This window comes from Hemiscyllium ocellatum, chromosome 9, assembly GCF_020745735.1.
Source record: "Hemiscyllium ocellatum isolate sHemOce1 chromosome 9, sHemOce1.pat.X.cur, whole genome shotgun sequence".
Classification (NCBI taxonomy): Eukaryota; Metazoa; Chordata; class Chondrichthyes; order Orectolobiformes; family Hemiscylliidae; genus Hemiscyllium; species Hemiscyllium ocellatum.
In genome coordinates this window covers 47,488,878-47,507,316 of record NC_083409.1, presented here as the reverse complement: position 1 = coordinate 47,507,316, position 18,439 = coordinate 47,488,878, and positions in this window count along the sequence as shown.

The following is an 18,439-nucleotide window of genomic DNA, read 5'->3' as shown; positions in this document are numbered from 1 at the left end:
ATTTAGCACTAGTTTCAATTTCTTATAAATTTGTGCTTTGTTTGGATTAAATTACATGAGTCATAAAATATGACTACCAATCAAAAATAGCTGTGGTTCTTCTGAAGGTTGTAATTTGTGAGGATCTTAAAGAGAGGACCGAAGTGAAGTAATTTGTCCTATCAGACTTGCTTTTTCCATAAATCACATACAGAATCTTGATATGCTTTCATATTTGAATTGTGTGTATATTCAGCTATATTCAGCTCTCAACTCTGAAATAGTTGAGTATATCAGAGGGGTGCAGATGTAATGTGCACTTTGCATTTGTCTTTACCAAAGAAGATGATTCTAGGTACAGAAAGGTATTAGGAAGAAAAGGATATTTTAGCCTTTATTGCAAGGAAGTTTGAGTACACAAGTAAGGAATTATTGGTGTAATTATGCCAGGAATTAATGAGACCCCACCTAGAATGCTGTGCAATGTTGGCCTTGATACCGAAGAAAGAACATGAAGTGCAGGAAAGGTATTTTAGATTGATCCCTCAGATTAGAGGGCTGTCTTATAAGCTATCATTGAGTAACATGGGCCTGGACTGTCTCATTTAGATGGAGAGATTATTTGGTTGACACACTAGATTCTGAGTATGTTTTGCAGAGTTGACACTAAGAAACTTACTTAGAGGTTGAGATTCAGAAGACGTGGTATTAAAATGAGAGTGTGGTCATTTAGATCCAAGGGAAACTTCTTTATTCAGATGGTTATGTATCTATGGAATTCTCTCCCCAGAAGACTGATTGCTCAATGAGTAGATTCAAAGCTGAGAATAATAGATTTTTGAAATTGAAGATATATGGATCAAGCCGAAAAATGGAGTTGAGGTTAATGATCAACCATGGTCATATTCGGTGCTGGAACAGACTCAAAGACTCTTGCTTCTAGTAGACTCTTGCTTCTAGTAGGCTTGAGAGGATGTTCATATTTTTCTAGATGCCAGGTTGTGGAGGTGCTGTAGAGCAGAGTGGAAAACAAGCCTTTCTATTACTCTTTTAGTTGATACCATCTTCTTTTCCCAATTTAACTCCTTCCTGACTTCGCTATTTGCTTGACTCCTTCTATCCCAACTCCTCTTAGTTCTTTTCCCCAACCATGCTGTTTTCTCCTCTCCCTCCCTCCCTTCCTGCTCCTCCCCTTGATATTTTTCAATCCATAGAAAAAAAATCCCAAAATCTAGATAATTTTGTAGACTCAACCAATGCATTCACTATCTCTATAGCCATCTGTTATAGAACTCAAGATATAGACCCACCAGATCAAGGGGGCGTGTTAATTTTCAGTCCAACTCATTTCCTCATACTTTTTTTGTTAGCCATATTAATACACTGAAGTGACTTTAAAGCTACTATTTTAATAGTACAATTCAAGATTTGTCCCTTCCTGTCACACACTACAATTTGCTTTTACCAAATCACCACACGGAACTTGATATTTGTTTTTAATTAATAAATCTTTCCTCATTTAAAGCCCACTACCCCTCCCTCCTCCCACCGTCCTTCAATGCTTTAGTTTAAAGCCCAACTAATGCCTTAGATGTACAACTTGTTGGGAGACTAGTCCTGAACTACTGTACATGGAGCTCATCCTAATACAAAAGACCTATCTATCACCAGTAATCACCCCAGCAGACCATGAATCAAAGTCCTTATCTCCAATACTGATCTTTGGGGCATGCATTCAACTCAATGAGCATTGTTAACTTACATTAATTCGTGCATATCTCAATTCAGAGTTTCTGACCTTCAAGGTGCTGCCTATTAACCCCAGCTCTTCTGTCTCACTCAGCCAAAGGTCATACCTCATTCAATTTATGTTACTTATTCCTACATAAATCATGAAAATTTTCTCATGCTCCAAGTTATTTACCATGACAGGATGCTCAATGTTTAAAACAGTCATTCATGGCTGCAAACAAGAGTTCTTATTCCTCTGACTACATGTTCCTTACACAGACCCACTTGAGTGCACTCAGGAAGGATATAGAGTCATAAAGATTTACTGCATGGAAACAGACCCTTCGGTCCAACCTGTCTATGCTGACCAGATTTCCCAACTCAATCTAGTCCCACCTGCCAGCACCCGGCCCATATCCCTCCAAACTCTTTGGATTCATGTACCCATCCAGATGCTTTTTAGATGTTGCAATTGTACCAGCCTCCTCCACTTCCTCAGACAGCTCATTCCGTACATGTACCACTCAGTGAAAAAGTTGCCCTTCAGGTCTCTTTTATATTTTTCCCCTCTTACCCTAACCCTATACACTCTAGTTCTGGACTCCCCCACCCCAGAGAAAAAAAATTGTCTATTTATCCTATCCATGCCCGTCATGATTTTATAAACCTCTATAAGGTCACCCCTCAGTCTCCAACGCTCTGGGGAAAACAGCCGTAGCCTATTCAGCCTCTCCATATAGCTCAAATCCTTCAACCCTGGCAACATCCTTGTCAATCTTTTCTGAAACCTTACAAGTTTCACAACATCTTTCTGATAGGAAAGAGATCAGAATTGCATGCAATATTCCAACAGTGGCCTAACCAATGTCCTGTACAGCCACGACATGACCTCCCAACTCTTGTACTCAATACTCTGACCAATAAAGGAAAGTATACTAAGCGCCGCTTTCATTATTCTGTTTACCTGTGACTCCACTTTCAAGGAGCTATGAACTTGCACTCCAAGGTCTCCTGTTCAGCAACACTCCCTAAGTGAAGGTGCATGAAAAGTTTGAGAATAGCTTCAGGATGAGGGACTTGGATATGAGGATGGGTTAGTCAAATTCTGTTGCTTTCCTTAGAGAATTTTGGGATTGGCTTGATAAAGGAGATGGAATAGAAAGAAGTAGTTTCTTTGGAGGGGTTGAGAACCAAAAGACAGGTACGTAAGATGATTGGCAAATGGTCCAAAGGTGACACAAGAGAACATTTTTCCTGCTCATTGACTGTTTAGGATCTGGCATACACTTCCAAAGAGGATGTTGCAAGCAGATGCAATTGGGGCTTTCATATGGAACTGGATAAACACCTGAAGGTTTAAGAAAATTGTGCAGTGATGCAAGGAAAGAGTGAGCAATAGGACTTACTGAAAGACTTTTGGTGCATACTTAATGGGCTAAATGATGTCCTGCACTGTGACCCCTCTTTCAGTGATCTTGTGTTCCATTCGCTAATTGATACTTGATGTAAGCAAGAAGTGTATTGGAACCTTTTCCACATATGTGCGGTTTAAAGGCTTCTCTTTACTCTTCCTCAAATTTGATTTCTTTGGGAATTTTTGAGCGCTATTTTTGTCAGTGGAAAGCATATGATAATTTGTCATTTTTAATAATTTCACAACAGGTTTGCATAATTACTGCGTCGTCTGCCCCTTCCTCATTGGTCACATTTTTCTCAGGGTCCATTTCCTTCCTGAATTTTGTGGAGTCACTAGTAACCAAAATACTGAAACTTATTGTAGTTTTCTTTGTTCTGCATTTTATAATGTCTAATCTAGTTTGTTGATTTGATGGCTGGAAGCAACTGAGGTTCCACTTAAGGTCAGTGCAGGAAGAACAAGGGGAGTCATGTAGTGAAAGAATATGATGTTTATTCTTTGCTGTTACTACCTTTCCTCACCATTTTTTTCTATTCTTTTACATATTGCCTTCAGTTTTCTTATTTATATCAATGTTAATTACTTGAAATAATTACCAGAATAATTGTTTTTGAACCATTATCATGTAAGCATGTAATCACCTTTTCAAATTGAATCAGTTCTTCAGGTTGTAACTTCCTTGGCTTTGGAAAAGACTAAAGGTATTTATATTCTGATCAATCTGTTCAGAGATGTTATTACACATCGAGAATTTGGCTCCAGACCTCTGGCCCAAAAGTAGGATTACTACCACTATGCCACAAGAAGCCTGTTGCAACCCACTAAAAGATCAATGTGTGCAGCTCAGTTTTCAGTGCCAAGCTGCCACTTCTACCTGGATTTCAACTGGGTATAACAGGCATGCTTTTGACAATAAATCACCAGTGAACCAAAGGCATGTATGGTCAGAAGGTAGCAGTGAAGTACTTGTATGCAATAATATGGGTGTTGGGGCATTTGCAGCCAGGAGACATTGTAACATGCAAGCACATAGCATGGCCATCAAAGCTCTATCAACAAACACAATGCTGGTGAAACCTTTGTGAACTTTCACTATTTTTACTGTTTAGAATGGCCCTGTGTAGAGAAATGATTAGAAATATGGAATTTTGACATTTATTGATGGAGGAATAGAATATAAAAGTAGGGAAGTGTAGCTGCAACTGTACAAGGCATTAGCGAGACCATACCTGAAATATTGCTTAAAAGGTTCACTAGATTGACTTCAGCGATGAGGGAATTATGAAGAAAACATGAACAGTTTAGACTGATACTTTCTGGAGTTTAGAGGAATGAGAGGAGATATAATTGAGCTAAATGAGATGCAAAGGTGATTGACAAAGTAGATGTAGAAAGGATGTTTCCTTGTGAGGCAATCTAGAATGAGAAGTCATAGTTTTAGGATAAGGGATAGCAGATTTAATCAAAAGAAGAAGAGGAATTCATTCTCTGAGGGCCATGTATCTGTGGAATTCACTACCAGTGTCTGGTGGATGCTAGGATACTGTGTAAGCTTAGAGATGATAGAGTTTTATTTCATAATAGTTAGAAAGGTTATTCTCAGTAGCACTTCTCTCAGTTCCTAAGGAAGTTGTACAATATGCCATCTTGGGCTGTCAATTCATCTCTAGATGCCCTGAGTGCTTTTGTAGTGACAGGTGTACTGTTAATGCCTTCAACGTTATTTATTACTACATTTAGAAAGCTGCATGTTGATGGGTAATTTGGTTGTTTTGAGCAGGAACGTTTTCTGATTTGTTCAAGATCTCTACTGGGTTGATGACTTCCAGAGAATGAGGAGGTGCTGCTTCATACGGAGATTGTACAGATTGTATATCAATCCAAACAGTAAAATGTTCCCAAATATACATCAACACAAATTTAAAGCAGAGGTTGTAACTGTTATCAAAAAACTGCAATTCGGTCAACACAATCATTCGCCTTAATTCAAATATACCAGTGCACACATCAAGAAAGTAGTTTAGTAGTTGAGTCATTAGAAGTTTTCATTTAAATCTCTGCCAACAACACAGTGCTATTCTTCGTATTGCTTTGAAATTTTACATTAGCCTGATCAATTAACAGATACAAGTATTGTTGTGGTAGATTATTTTACAATCATTTGTTGAGTCAGTGTTAACGAGAATTCATCAGATATTTATACATTGTAAATCAAATATATATCTATTACTCAAATTCTGAAAGGTCTGTTTTAGACAAACAATTTTGTTTTCAACACATTTCAGATGTAGCAAGGCATCTGTTACTGCTGGCTTTACCACTCCCCAGCTACCTACGTGCCGTCCTATCTCGTCCATGCCAACCAGATCCTATATAAATCTAGTCCCATTTGTCAGCATTTGGCCCAAATCCCTCTAGAGCCTTCCTATTCATAAACCCATCTATATGCCTTTTTAAATGATGACGTAGTTGTACCAGCCTCTAAGTAATCTAATCACTAATCTAAAGCCTCCACCACATCTCCGGCAGCTCATTCCATACATGCATCACCCTCTGCATGAAAAAGTTGCCCCTTAGGTCCCTTGTATATCTTTCCACTCTCACCCTAAACCTATGCCCTCTAGTTCTGCACTCCCCCACCCCAGGGAAAAGACCTTGTTTATTTACCCTATCCGCAACCCTCATGATTTTATCAATCTCTATAAAGTCACCCCTCAGCCTCCACTCCAGGGAAAATAGCCCCAGTTGATTCAGCCTCTCCCAAAAGCTCAAACCCTCCAATCTTAGCAACATTGTTTTGAAACTTTTCTGAACCCTTTCAAGTTGCACAGCATCTTTGGAGGGAGAGCAGAATTGCATGCATTACTCCAAAAGTGGCCAAACTCATGTCCTGTTTCATTCACAACATTCCTATTCCCATTCTTGACTAAACACCCTTGCTTTGTCTTGCATGGTGTGGTAAGAGGTCACCCTGACATTCTGTTTCCAAATAAGATGTCAAGGTTAATGCTGGTTCAGCCATATTGCATTTTCAAAGAAACTGCTGCATCAGCATTTAAGCATGTTCGTGTAATTTAACTGTTTTTTCTTTAACTTGACTATTTTCCTGAATAGGAAAAAATGAAACTTGAATGATTTATCAAGTTAATTAAAATCCTCTGTCTCATTCTAGTCCCAGTGTGTGTGTGTGTGTGGATTTACAAGTTAAATCGTTACATCTAAATTTCCTGGTAACAGGGGCTAATTTATCTTGATGCTGCATTTAAGTGAATAGTTTTACTTCTGGGAATGGTTCTTTGCTTGAATTAAATGCTCAGAAATGTATAAAATTTCCAAACTGGGTGGAGTGAAGAGTGACCTTGCGTGAACTGAAACTAATTTGTGTATGTAGGAATAACCAGGCCCTTGTGGGAGTGTGAAAGGTCTGAAGCCAATATTTGCTACTGTCTGCACTCCAAGCTGCTGTCTTGCAATGAACAAGTGACGAATCTGATTGAAGAGTCATTTTGGCTGGTGTAGAATTCTGTTTCTTATCTTAATTAGAGTTCTTTTTCATATTTGCCCCCTCCTTTTTCCACCCCAATCTCCCCCCAACGCCGGCCCTTTCCTCTTCTTCCCCACCCCGACACCAATCTCTGCCACACCTTCCCCCCACACCACCACCAGCCCCTTCCTCCCCCACCCTGGGGGGGGGGGGAGGTGGAGTGGGTGAGGTAGATGGCCCTGCTTTCTCTGATGGATCTGCTGAGTTTTCCCGGGAGTTAAGAGCGACATTTTTGATGAGCAGGCGATAACAGCAGATTTTTAGGAGGAAAAGCTCTGAAATGAAAGAACTGGTAACATTTCATCTAACACAAGTCATGAAGGGAAGTTTAGTGGTCAGCAGTCTGATGATAATACAGTCCAGGAAGCAGGAGGTGGGTCTCAGAAAATAAGATTGTGGGGGAGGAAAGAGAGTAGAACTAGGAAAGGTGAAGGTTCATGGCTGGGACAAAAAACTAAGCATAGTTCCTCATGATCTATCCCACATTTTAATTACAAAAAGGACCATTGATTTACAGTTATATTGGAAATAGGTATAAAAATGGAATTCAGTCCCTAACAATGAAATAACTTGCATTTAAATATGTGCTCTCATTACCTCGGAATAGTTTGTAGTTAACCAAGTGCTTGTAGTCAGTTGCAATATAAGGAGAGCACCTGTTGCAATCTTGTTATTTTACAAAATAAATTTTGAGTCAACTGATCACTGTAGATAGGTGGATCTGGTAAAATCATGCTCGTTGGTCCTTAATGACTAAATGAACCACACATCAGCAGTGGTTTACATTTGTGTATCCACAGTGTTGTTTAGTGGCAGTCAGCTAGGGTAGATGCAGGATCAACAGCAATGACCTTAGAGTGAAGGTTGGGAGGAGAGCTCGAGTGACTACCCTTGAAATCAAAGGAGTATTTGACCAAGTGTGAAGTAGAGTAGCTCTGGCAAAATTAAAATTAATAGGAATCAGGGCAAACTGTCCATCAGTTGGAATCATACCTAACACAAGTCTATGCTGTTTTAGCTCATTATAGTTTTAAGAAATTCATTTATGGATGAGGGCATCACTAGCCAGGCCAGCATGGATGCAGATTGATGAAGGCAGAGTAGTGGGCGTTATCTATATGGACCTTAAGAAGGTATTCAACAAGGTTCTGCATGGTAGACTGGTTAACAAGGTCAGATCACGTGGATTACAGGGAGAACTTGACATTTGAACAGAACATTTGATTAAAGGTAGGAGAGAGAGGTTGGTAGTGAAGGGTTGCTTTTCAGACTGGAGGCCTGTGACCAGTGGTGTGCTTCAAGGATCGCTACTAGGTTCACTGCTTTCTTTCATTTATATTAATGATGTGAATGTGAACATAGGAGGTATGGTTAGTAAGTTTGCAGATGACACCAAAATTGGTGGTGTAGTGGACTGCGAAGAAAGTTACTTCAGAGTATAATGGGATCTAGATCAGATTGGTCAACGGGCTGAGGACTGGCAGATGGAATTTAATTTAGATAAATGTGAAGTGCTGCATTTTGATAGGGCAAATCAAGGGCAGCACTTATACACTTATTGGTAAGGTCCTGGGGAGTGTTGCTGAACAAAGAGACCTTGGAGTGCAGATTCATAGTTGCTTGAAAGTGGAGTCACAGGATAGTGAAGAAAGCATTTGGTATGCTTGCCTTTATTGGTCAGTGCAATGAGTATAGGAATTGCACACGCAACCAACTTATCCCACGTGGCTCCGACTACTTTCAGACATCACAATTTCGACCTGACCAAGACAACCACTACCTACAGCAAATCCAAAGCACCCAGAAATGGTTCTCCATTTGGATCCTCTGCTTCATGCTCATAGCCATGTGCTGCCACCTACTCTCCCTGCAGTCAGCCCTGCCCCAGCTCAGGGCCGCGCTCTCCCACACCTGCAAAGGATCCCTGTTGTTCTTCATCCTGAGGAGGATGCACACACTCAGCAAACACTTTTTTTTCCAACTTATCGAACATCAAGGAATATTAAGTGCAGCAAACTCTCATGTACTTACCTCCAAACCCGGGATTCCTCGTCATTCCAGAAGCTTCTCCAGACCTCCAGAACCGCTCAGATGCCATTAGCCACACTGCCACTATAGTCATAACTACCATGCCCAATGATGGCGTCATTTCCACCAACACTGCCTCAAAACTGCAGCCACTGCTGAATATACAGGTTCTGCAATCACCACGAGATCACTGCTGCTGAAACCACCGTGAAGGTTACCCGTCACGTCACTTCCGTCCCTATGGTTGCTGTCGCCTTAGCCACTTCTGCCCCCACCGACTTCACTCACTGGAACGCTGCCGCTGAAGACATCGTGAACATCACATGGAACGCCACTTCCACCACCACAGATGCTACTGAATGCACCGCTTTCGCCCTCCTGATTACTATGGTGTGTTTCACTTCCTTTGGTGATGTCGCCCATGAGACCATGACCATAACCACTCCAGAGACAGTCTCCATCCCTACTTCCAACTCCAACCTGTACACCAGGTTCTAGTTGCCAGCCCTGCTGAGTTTTTACCATCCCCTCCGAGACCTCACCCTCTGAAGATGAATGGTCTGTCCTCAGTAAAGGGCTCACCTTCATTCCACTATGCTCCCAGGTCAAGGAATTCCCTAAATGTTGTGACATCGAATTTTTCTTCCACCGCCTCCAACTCTGTGGTTGCTTTTTGATTCATGGCTCCCATCCAACCTCAGAGGGCCCGTTCTCTCATCTCTAACATACCCCATCCACTTGGAACTCCATGCTGGCCTGTCAATCTCTTCATCTCCAACTGCCACCGAGAGATTGACCGCCTCAACCTGTCCACTCCTCTCACCCACTCCAAACTCTTATCCTCGCAATGCGCTGCCCCCAACTCCTTCCACTCTAACTCCAAATTCCCCATCAAACCAGCAGATGGGGCTGGGGGTGATGCAGGGTACGCAATGGTAGTTTGTTGCACCGACCTGTACACTGCTGAAGCCCGTGCCAACTCACAGACACCATCTCCTACTGCCCTCTCAACCAAGACCTCACCTCTCATCAGCAAACCATCACCTCCCAGACCATCCACAACCTCATCACTTCAGGATACCTCCCATCCACAGCTTCTAACCCCATAGTCCTGAACCCTGCACCTCCCAGTTCTACCTCTTACCCAAAATTCACAAACCTGACTGTACTGGTTGACCCATCATCTCTGCCTGCTCCACCCCCCCAACTTATCTCCTCCTACCTTGGCAATGTCCTGTCCCCCTTTGTCCAGAAACTCCCAACATACATTCCGGACACTACCCACACCGTCCACCACCTCCAAGACTTTCGTTTCCCTGACACCCAATGCCTCAACTTCACCGTGAACATCCAGTCCCTGTACACGTTCATCTGCCATGGCGAAGGCCTCCAAGCCTCCGTTTTTCCCTCTCCCATCAAGCCAGCCAGTATCCTTTCACTGACATACTCATTCAATCGGCTGAACTGGTTCTTACATCCTCAACAATTTCAACTTTGAATCCTCCCACTTCCTTCAGACCAAAGGGGTAGCCATGGGCAGCTATGCCTGCCTCTTCAGATACGTGGAGCAGTCCATCTTCCGTAGTTACACTGGCATCATTCCCACTTTTTCTCCGCTACATTAATGACTGTATTGGCATCAGCTCGTGCTCCCACAAGGAGAATGAACAGTTTATCAACTTCACAAACACCTTCCATCCTGACCTCAAGTTCATCTGGACCATCTCAAACACCTCCCTCCTCTTTGTGGAACTCTCTGTCACTGTTTCCAGCAACTGACTCAATACGCACATCTACTTCAAACCCATCAACTCCCACAGCTACGTGGACTACACCTCCTCCCACCCCACTCCTGTAAAAATGCTATCCCTTGCTTCCAATTCCTTTGCCTCCACTGTATCTGCTCCCAGGAAGAGCAATTCAATTCCAGAACATCCCAAATGGCCTCCTACTTCAAGGACCCAAATTCCCTTCCTATGTGGTCAACAATGCCCTTCGGCGCATCTCTTCCACTTCCTGCACCTCCACCCTTGAACCCCATCCCTCCAACTGCAACAAGGATAGAACCCTCAGGTTCTTACCTTCCACCCCACCAATCTCCAGATACAATGCGTCTTCCTCTGCAATTTCTGCCACCTCCAGTCAGATCCCACCACCAGAGATATATTTCCCTCCCCACCTCAGCATTCCACAGAGACTATTCCCTCCGCGATGCTCTCATTAGATCCACATCTCAACCAACTCACCCTCCACTCCTAGCACCTTTCCTTGTCACTGCAAGAGGTGTAAAACCTGCACCCACATCTCCCCACTCACCTCCATCCAAAGCCCCAAAGAATCCTTCCACATCCGGCAGAGATTTTCCTGCACAGCCAAACATCTCATCTACTGTGTCCATTGCTCTCGATGTTCTCCCCTCTACACTGGGGAGACAAGCTGCCAACTCACAGGAAGTATCAGAGAGCATCTCTGGGGCACACGTACCAAACAACCCCACAATCCTGTGGCCAACCACTTCAACTCCCCTTCCCATTCTGCCAAGAGCATGCAAGTCCTGGGCCTCCTCCATTGCCAAATCCTAGTCAACTGACACCTGGAGGAAGAATGACCCCATCTTCCGCCTTGGGACTGTCCAACCACATGGCATGAATGTCGGTGTCATCAGTTTCCTCATCTCCCATCCCCGCACCTCATTCCAGATACAACCTCCAACTCGGCACTTTCCTCTTGAACTGTCCCACCTGTCCATCTTCCTTCTCACCTATCCACTCCAACCTCTGCTTTGATCTATCCCCATCAACCCCCCCCACCTGCGTCTACCTTCCAAGCTACCTAACCCCCAACCTCACCACCCCCTCCTATTTGTCCCTCAGCCCTCCCCTCACATTCATGAGGAAAGGCTTATGCCCGAAACGTTGACTCTCCTGCTCCTCGGATGCCGCCTGACCTGCTTTTCTTTTCCTGCACTACACTTTAGAAAACAAACAGCGCACTACAGGCCCTTCGGCCCTCGATGTTGTGCCGATCCAAGCCCACCTAACCTACACTAGCCCACTATCCTTCACATGCCTATCCAATGCCCATTTAGATGCCCATAAAGAGGGAGAGTCCACCACTGCTACTGGCAGGGCATTCCATGAACTCACGACTCGCTGAGTAAAGAATCAACCCCTAACATCTGTCCTATACCTACCTCCCCTTAATTTAAAGCTATGCTCCCTCGTAATAGCTAACTCCATACGTGGAAAAAGGTTCTCATGGTCAACCCTATCTAAACCCCTAACCATCTTGTACACCTCTATCAAGTCACCCCTAAACCTTCTTTTCTCCAATGAAAGCAGCCACAAGTGCCTCAGCCTTTCCTCATACGATCTTCCTACCATACCAGGCAACATCCTGGTAAACCTCCTCTGCACCCGTTCCAGTGCCTCCAAATTCCTTCTTTTAGTATGGCGACCAAAACTGCACACAAAACTCCAGATGCGGCCGCACCAGAGTCTTGTACAACTGCAACATGACCTCAGGACTCCGGAACTCAATTCCTCTACCAATAAAAGCCAGTACGCCATATGCCTTCTTCACAGCACTATTTACCTGGGTGGCAACTTTCAGAGATCTGTGTACATGGACACCAAGATCCCTCTGCTCATCCACACTACCAAGTATCTAACCATTAGCTCAGTACTCCATCTTCTTGTTACTCTTACCAAAGTGAATCACTTCACACTTACCTACATTGAACTCCATTTGCCACCTTTCTGCCCAGCTCTGCAGCTTATCTATATCCCGCTGTAACCTGCCACATCCTTCCTCACGGTCAACAACTCCACCGACTTTCGTATCATCCGCAAACTTGCTTGCCCAACCTTCTAGCCCCTCCTCCAGGTCATTTATAAAAATGACAAACAGTAATGGTCCCAAAACAGATCCTTGCGGAACACCGCTAGTAACTGCACTCCAAGATGAACCTTTACCATCAACTACTACCCTCTGTCTTCTTCCAGCCAGCCAATTCCTAATTCCAACCTCCAACTCACCCTCAATGCCATACCTCCATATTTTTTGCAGTAGTCTACCATGGGGAACCTTATCAAACTCCTTTGTGATGTAGGAATTGGGAAGTCATGCTACGGCTGTACAGGATATTGTTTAGGTCACTTTTGGAATACTGCGTTCAATTCTTGTCTCCTTGCTATACAAGAGGTGTTGTGAAACTTGAAAGGGTTCATATAGAATTTGAGTGTTGCCAGGGTTGAAGGGTTTAAGCTATAGGGACAGGCAGAATAAATTGGGGCTACTTTCTCTGGAGTGTCAGAGGCTGCTGAGTGACCTTATAGAAGTCTGTAAAATCTTGAAGGGCATGGACAGGGTGAATAGTCAAGGTCTTTTCCCCGAACAGGGGAGTCCAAAACTAGAGACCATAGGTTTAAGGTGAGATGGGAAAGACTTTAAAGAGACCTAAGGGGCAACGTTTTCATCCAGAGGGTTGTCTGTGTATGGAATGAGCTGCCAGAGGAAGTGGAGGACTTTGGTACAATTATAGCATTGAAATGGCATCTGGATGGGTATATGACTAAGAAGAGTTGAGAGGTATATGGACCAAATGCTATTTACTCAGACTAGATTAATGTAAGATATCTGGTCACCATGGACGAGTTGGACCAAAGGGTCCTGTTTCCGTGCTGTTCATCTCTATGACCCTAAAAGCAGGATCTTGTAAAGATGATATACATAAAGTGATTGTTCATCATTGAGAGTTAAAAGGAGGGAAACCTAAAGTTGAGATACCATTGTTAGATTTAGATAAGATTCAGTTGGAATTGAAAAGAATCTTTGAATTGGAAGAAAAAGAAATTAAAAAGAGTGAAATATATACCAACAGAAATGGAAAGAAAGAAGAAAGAGCAAAAGAAGATTAGGAATTGGCATTTGAACTTCAAGATAGAAAGGACTCGGAAAACATGACTAGAGAGAAGGAAGAAACAAATGTGTGTTTAGTGCCTAGATTAACACAAGGTGCAATCAAAAGATATTTCACTTAAGTTTAAAAGATAGCTGTGAAGTTAAAGTTGAATAGATGCTTGGACATTCACGTCATAGTGTCATGAGAGGTTCAGCTATAAGAATATGTCCACTAGTCTGTTACAAAAATAGGCTGTGGACTATGAAGCTGTTAAAAGGGTAAGAAGCTTCCAGAAGTTTATCAATTGAATTTTGGCACCTCAAGAAATATACCCAATCCAACTTTTATGGAATTTGCCAGAGAGAAAGAAATGTTTTGGGATCAGTGATTTTGATCACTCAAGTTAGACAAAATTTTGAGAACACAAGGGCAATTACAGTTACAGAAGAATTTCGAAATAGTATTCTGGTACCTCTTAAGGCTTACCTAGAGCTTCAAGTGACTTAACATTTCACTGCATTAAACTGTCATTATTTGAGAATTTAAGTTCTAAGATGAAGGAACAGTGAACTTTAGTTGTACTGTAGATCTGAACTTTTTAAAGGTCAAAAAGCAGTTACAAGAAGTCATGTGATTGCAGCTAAATGTCTATCATCTACTTGGAGACAGAATTGCTACCTTGCTGACTTGAGTTTTACAACCACCACAGGGAGAGAAGCCAAGTAGGTTCATTGCAGGGAAGGGGGCAGAGAAGAAGAGAAGGGAACGGGGAGCAATGGGGCAGGGACAGGAAATGGTGGAGATGCAGAAGGAGGAGGGGAATGTGGGGGGAGAGAGATTTCTCAAATGGAGATCACTAAGCTCCAAACAGAAAATGCCCTCAACTTCAAACCAAACTCAAGACCTTGACTGTTGCTGTGTGGGGGTCAGTCATTGTTTGTGGTAGAGGCAGAATATGCACCTACTCCAAACAGGCAACAATATAACTGAAGAAGACCTTACCAAAATAAATCGAAAGATAGTCATTTCCAAGAAACGACTCATTTTGCAGCTTATCGTCCATTTTCAACAATGATGTAGGAATAAAACCAGAAATTCTTGTACCGTGGTTTGACCTAAACAATGCCAAGCAGCAAGGTAGGTTCTGTGTGAAAGTTAAGATTAGAGTGGTGCTAGAAAAGCACAGCAGGTCAGGCAGCATCTGAGGAGTAGGAAAATCAACGTTTTGGGCAAAAGCCCTTCATCAGGTCTCATTCCTGATGAAGGGCTTTTGCCCGAAATGTCGAATTTTCTGCTCCACGGATGCTGCCTGAGCTGCTGTGCTTTTCCAGCACCACTCTCATCTTGACTCTGATCTCCAGCATCTACAGTCCTCACTTTCACCTCTGTGTAAGAGTTATTAACTGAGTAAACACAGTGTTTTAAAAAAAATTATTTAGTTCTCTGTTTTAAAGGATAATGTCACAAGTGTAAACATTTCAGGTGCCAACTGTGCATCTAAAGAAATGATGATATTGCCTGTTCCTAGTTTTATTTTAACACTGCAAGGTTACAGACATGGTCTTTATGGGATACCCCTTGTGTAACTTTAACAGTGTGAGCTGAGAGGATCACACATCAGGTCAGACCTTGATGTGCCTAGTGCTGACCAATAACTGAAGTATCATATCTGAAGTAACTGAAGTATTTTGGGGTCATAACTACTGTCCACCTTGTATAATCCCATAGTCATGGGAGAAGGCATGATGAGTCTATTATGAGAATTCATGTAATTTTGATCCCCAGTGGGAACAATCTTAAAGTTAGTGTGTGTAGTAGGCATTTTATCCAACCCCTAGCAGTTGAGGAGGTTTACCCAGGATTTCAACTCCATAATGAAGGTAATTAACCTTCAATAATCTCAACTATTTTTCTTTGTGAAGGAATCACTCTAATAGTTTTCACTGTTTTATGAGTTTTATTTTTGTATTTAACTTGGTTGAATGCTGTCTTAATGTCAAAGTTAGTCAAGCTTCACCTGTTCATATTTAGACCAAAATTTTAAAAAACCAAATGCTTCTTGATGAGTCCAATCTGAGCATCATTAAGCTGGTGATAGTAAGGGAACCTTTCCAGGAACAACTGGGTTATCTGGACTGTCAGCATGTTCTAATTCTATGCTGAGGTTTCAAATGAATCATCTATCTGATTTTATTTCTATTCTTGTAATCGTTTAATATACTGAGTGGCTTGTGTGGCCAGATCGTGGGAAATTTAAGAGTCAGTTGCTTTGGGCATATATGTGCTAGACTGAATAAGGGCAACATGCTTTCTGCTCTAAATGAGATCAATGAAGCAATTAGGTTTTTACAAAAATCTGGCACTGTTTACTGGTGCTAGCTATCTATTACAAGTTCTTTTGTTTTGGACTAAATTTAAATCCTCAAGCTGCCATAGTTGGTTTTGAACACAAATTCGGTAGATTTTAAGATAGGACCTCCGGATGACTGGACTCACAAAGAAACGTACAGAACTATACCAAAAACTATCTTGCTGAGATGTTTGTATCATCAATAGCCAAGAGTGAGGTGCCAAAAACTGGAGGTTGGCTGATGTTATTTAAGAGAGGTGGTAAGGAAAAGCCAGAGAGCTACACACCAGTGATCCTGATGTCAGTGGTGGGTAAGTTGTTAGAGGGGATTCTGAGGGTCAGGATTTACATTTATTTGGAAAGGGAATGAATGATTAAGGGTAGTCAACATGGCTTGATGCGTGGGAAATTGTCTCACTAACTTGGTTGAGTTTTTTGAAGAAGTGATGAAGAAGATGATGAAGACAGAGCAGTGGACATTGTCTATATGGTCTTCAGTAAGGCATTTGACAAGGTTCTGCATAGTAGACTAGTTAGATCACATGGAATACAGGGAAAACTAGTAATTTGGATACAAAATCAGCTTGAAGGTAAGAGACAGGATCGTGATGTTGGAGGATTGCCTTTCGGACTGGAGTCTTCTAACCAGCAGTGTGCCGCAAGAATCAATGCTGGGTCTGCTGCTTTTTGTTATTTATATAAATGATTTGAATGTGAATGTAGGAGGTAAGGTTAGTAAATTTGCAGATGTCACCAAAATTGGTGGTGTAGTGGTTAGTGAAGAAGATTACTTCAGAGTACAGTGAGACCTTGGTCAAATGGAGGAATGGCCCAGGGAGTGACAGATGAAATTTAAATAAATGCTGCATTTTGGAAAGGCAAATCAGGGCAGTACTTAGATACCTTAATGGTAAGGTCTTGAGGAGAGTTGTTGAACAAAGAGATCTTGGAGTGCAGGTTCATACTTCTTTGAAAGTGGAGTTGCAGGTAGACAGGGTAGTGAAGAAGGCATTTGGTATGTTTGCCTTTACTCATCAGTCTTTGAGTATAGGAGTTGGGGTGTCATGTTGTGGCTGTATACCATGTTGGTAAGGTCACTTTTGGAATACTGCATTCAATTCTGGTTTCTCTGCTATAGTAAAGATGTTATAAAACTTGAAAGGGATCAGAGAAGATTCACGAGAATGTTACCAGGGTTGGAAAGTTTGAGCTATAGAGAGGCTGAATAGGCTGGACTATTTTCCTTGGAGCATCGGAGACTGCAGGGTGACCTTTATAGAGATTTATAAAATTATGAAAGGCATGGATAGGGTGAATCAAGGTCTTTTCCCCATAGTAGGGGAGTCCAAAAGTACATGACATAGATTTAAGGTGAGAGAGGAAAGATTTAAAAGAGACCCATGGGACAACGTTTTCATGCAGAGGGTGGTGTGCGTATGGAGTGACTGCTAAAGGAGGTTGTGGAAGCTCATACAATTACAACATTGAAAAGACATCTTGATGGGGATATGAATAGGAAGGGTTTAGAGAGATATGGGCCAAATATTGGCAAATGGGACTAGATTAATGTAAGAAATTTGATGTGCATGGACGAGTTGGACCTAAGAGTCTGTTTCTGCACTACATATCTCTATAACTCTCTGACTCTGTAATTGCCCTTAAACCAAACCTGCATTTTTTCCTGTTTAAGCTGAGTGCTCTTAAAGGTAAACTCTATTTCAAACAGTTCTGCGTTTTAATTGTGCATTCATTTATGCATATTTGATAGTTTTTTTACAACATGTTTCCCAATGTTTCAGCTCTTAATATCCCACAATTGACTTTGTTGTGTTCATAGTCACTTTTATTTCTCTCACATTTCTCCCCATTTGCGTCTACTTTAGCTACCACCTCACTACAAGGGGACAACTGACAATGGATCCACAAGGAACAAATCCAGTCTATGGTTGTATTTTGGATAATGGAGTTGAGCACATTCTAAGAAGCAAAGCTGTGTTTATTTGGAAGTCAGGAGAATATAGATTTAGATTATTTACAGTGTGGAAACAGGCTCTTCAGCCCAACAAGTCCACACCGACCCGCCGAAATGCAACCCACCCAGACACATTCCCCGACATTTACCTCTTCAACTAACACTACGGGCAATTTAGCACGGCCAGTTCACCTGACCTGCACATTTTTGGACTGTGGGAGGAAACCGGGGCACCCGGAGGAAACACACGCAGACACGGGGAAAATGTGCAAACTCCACACAGTCAGTCGCCTGAGGCAGGAATTGAACCCGGGTCTCTGAGGCAGCAGTGCTAACCACTGTGCCACCATGAATTTTTAAAATATATTGCCTGTGTACTTCTTAATATCATATGTTTAGAATTCTTAATGGAGTGCAGCAATAGATATCACCATTTACACTCAGCACAGAAACTCCCATCGACATAGACTTTTATATTGAGTTAATTTGACCCAGGGAAACCATGGGGAATCTAT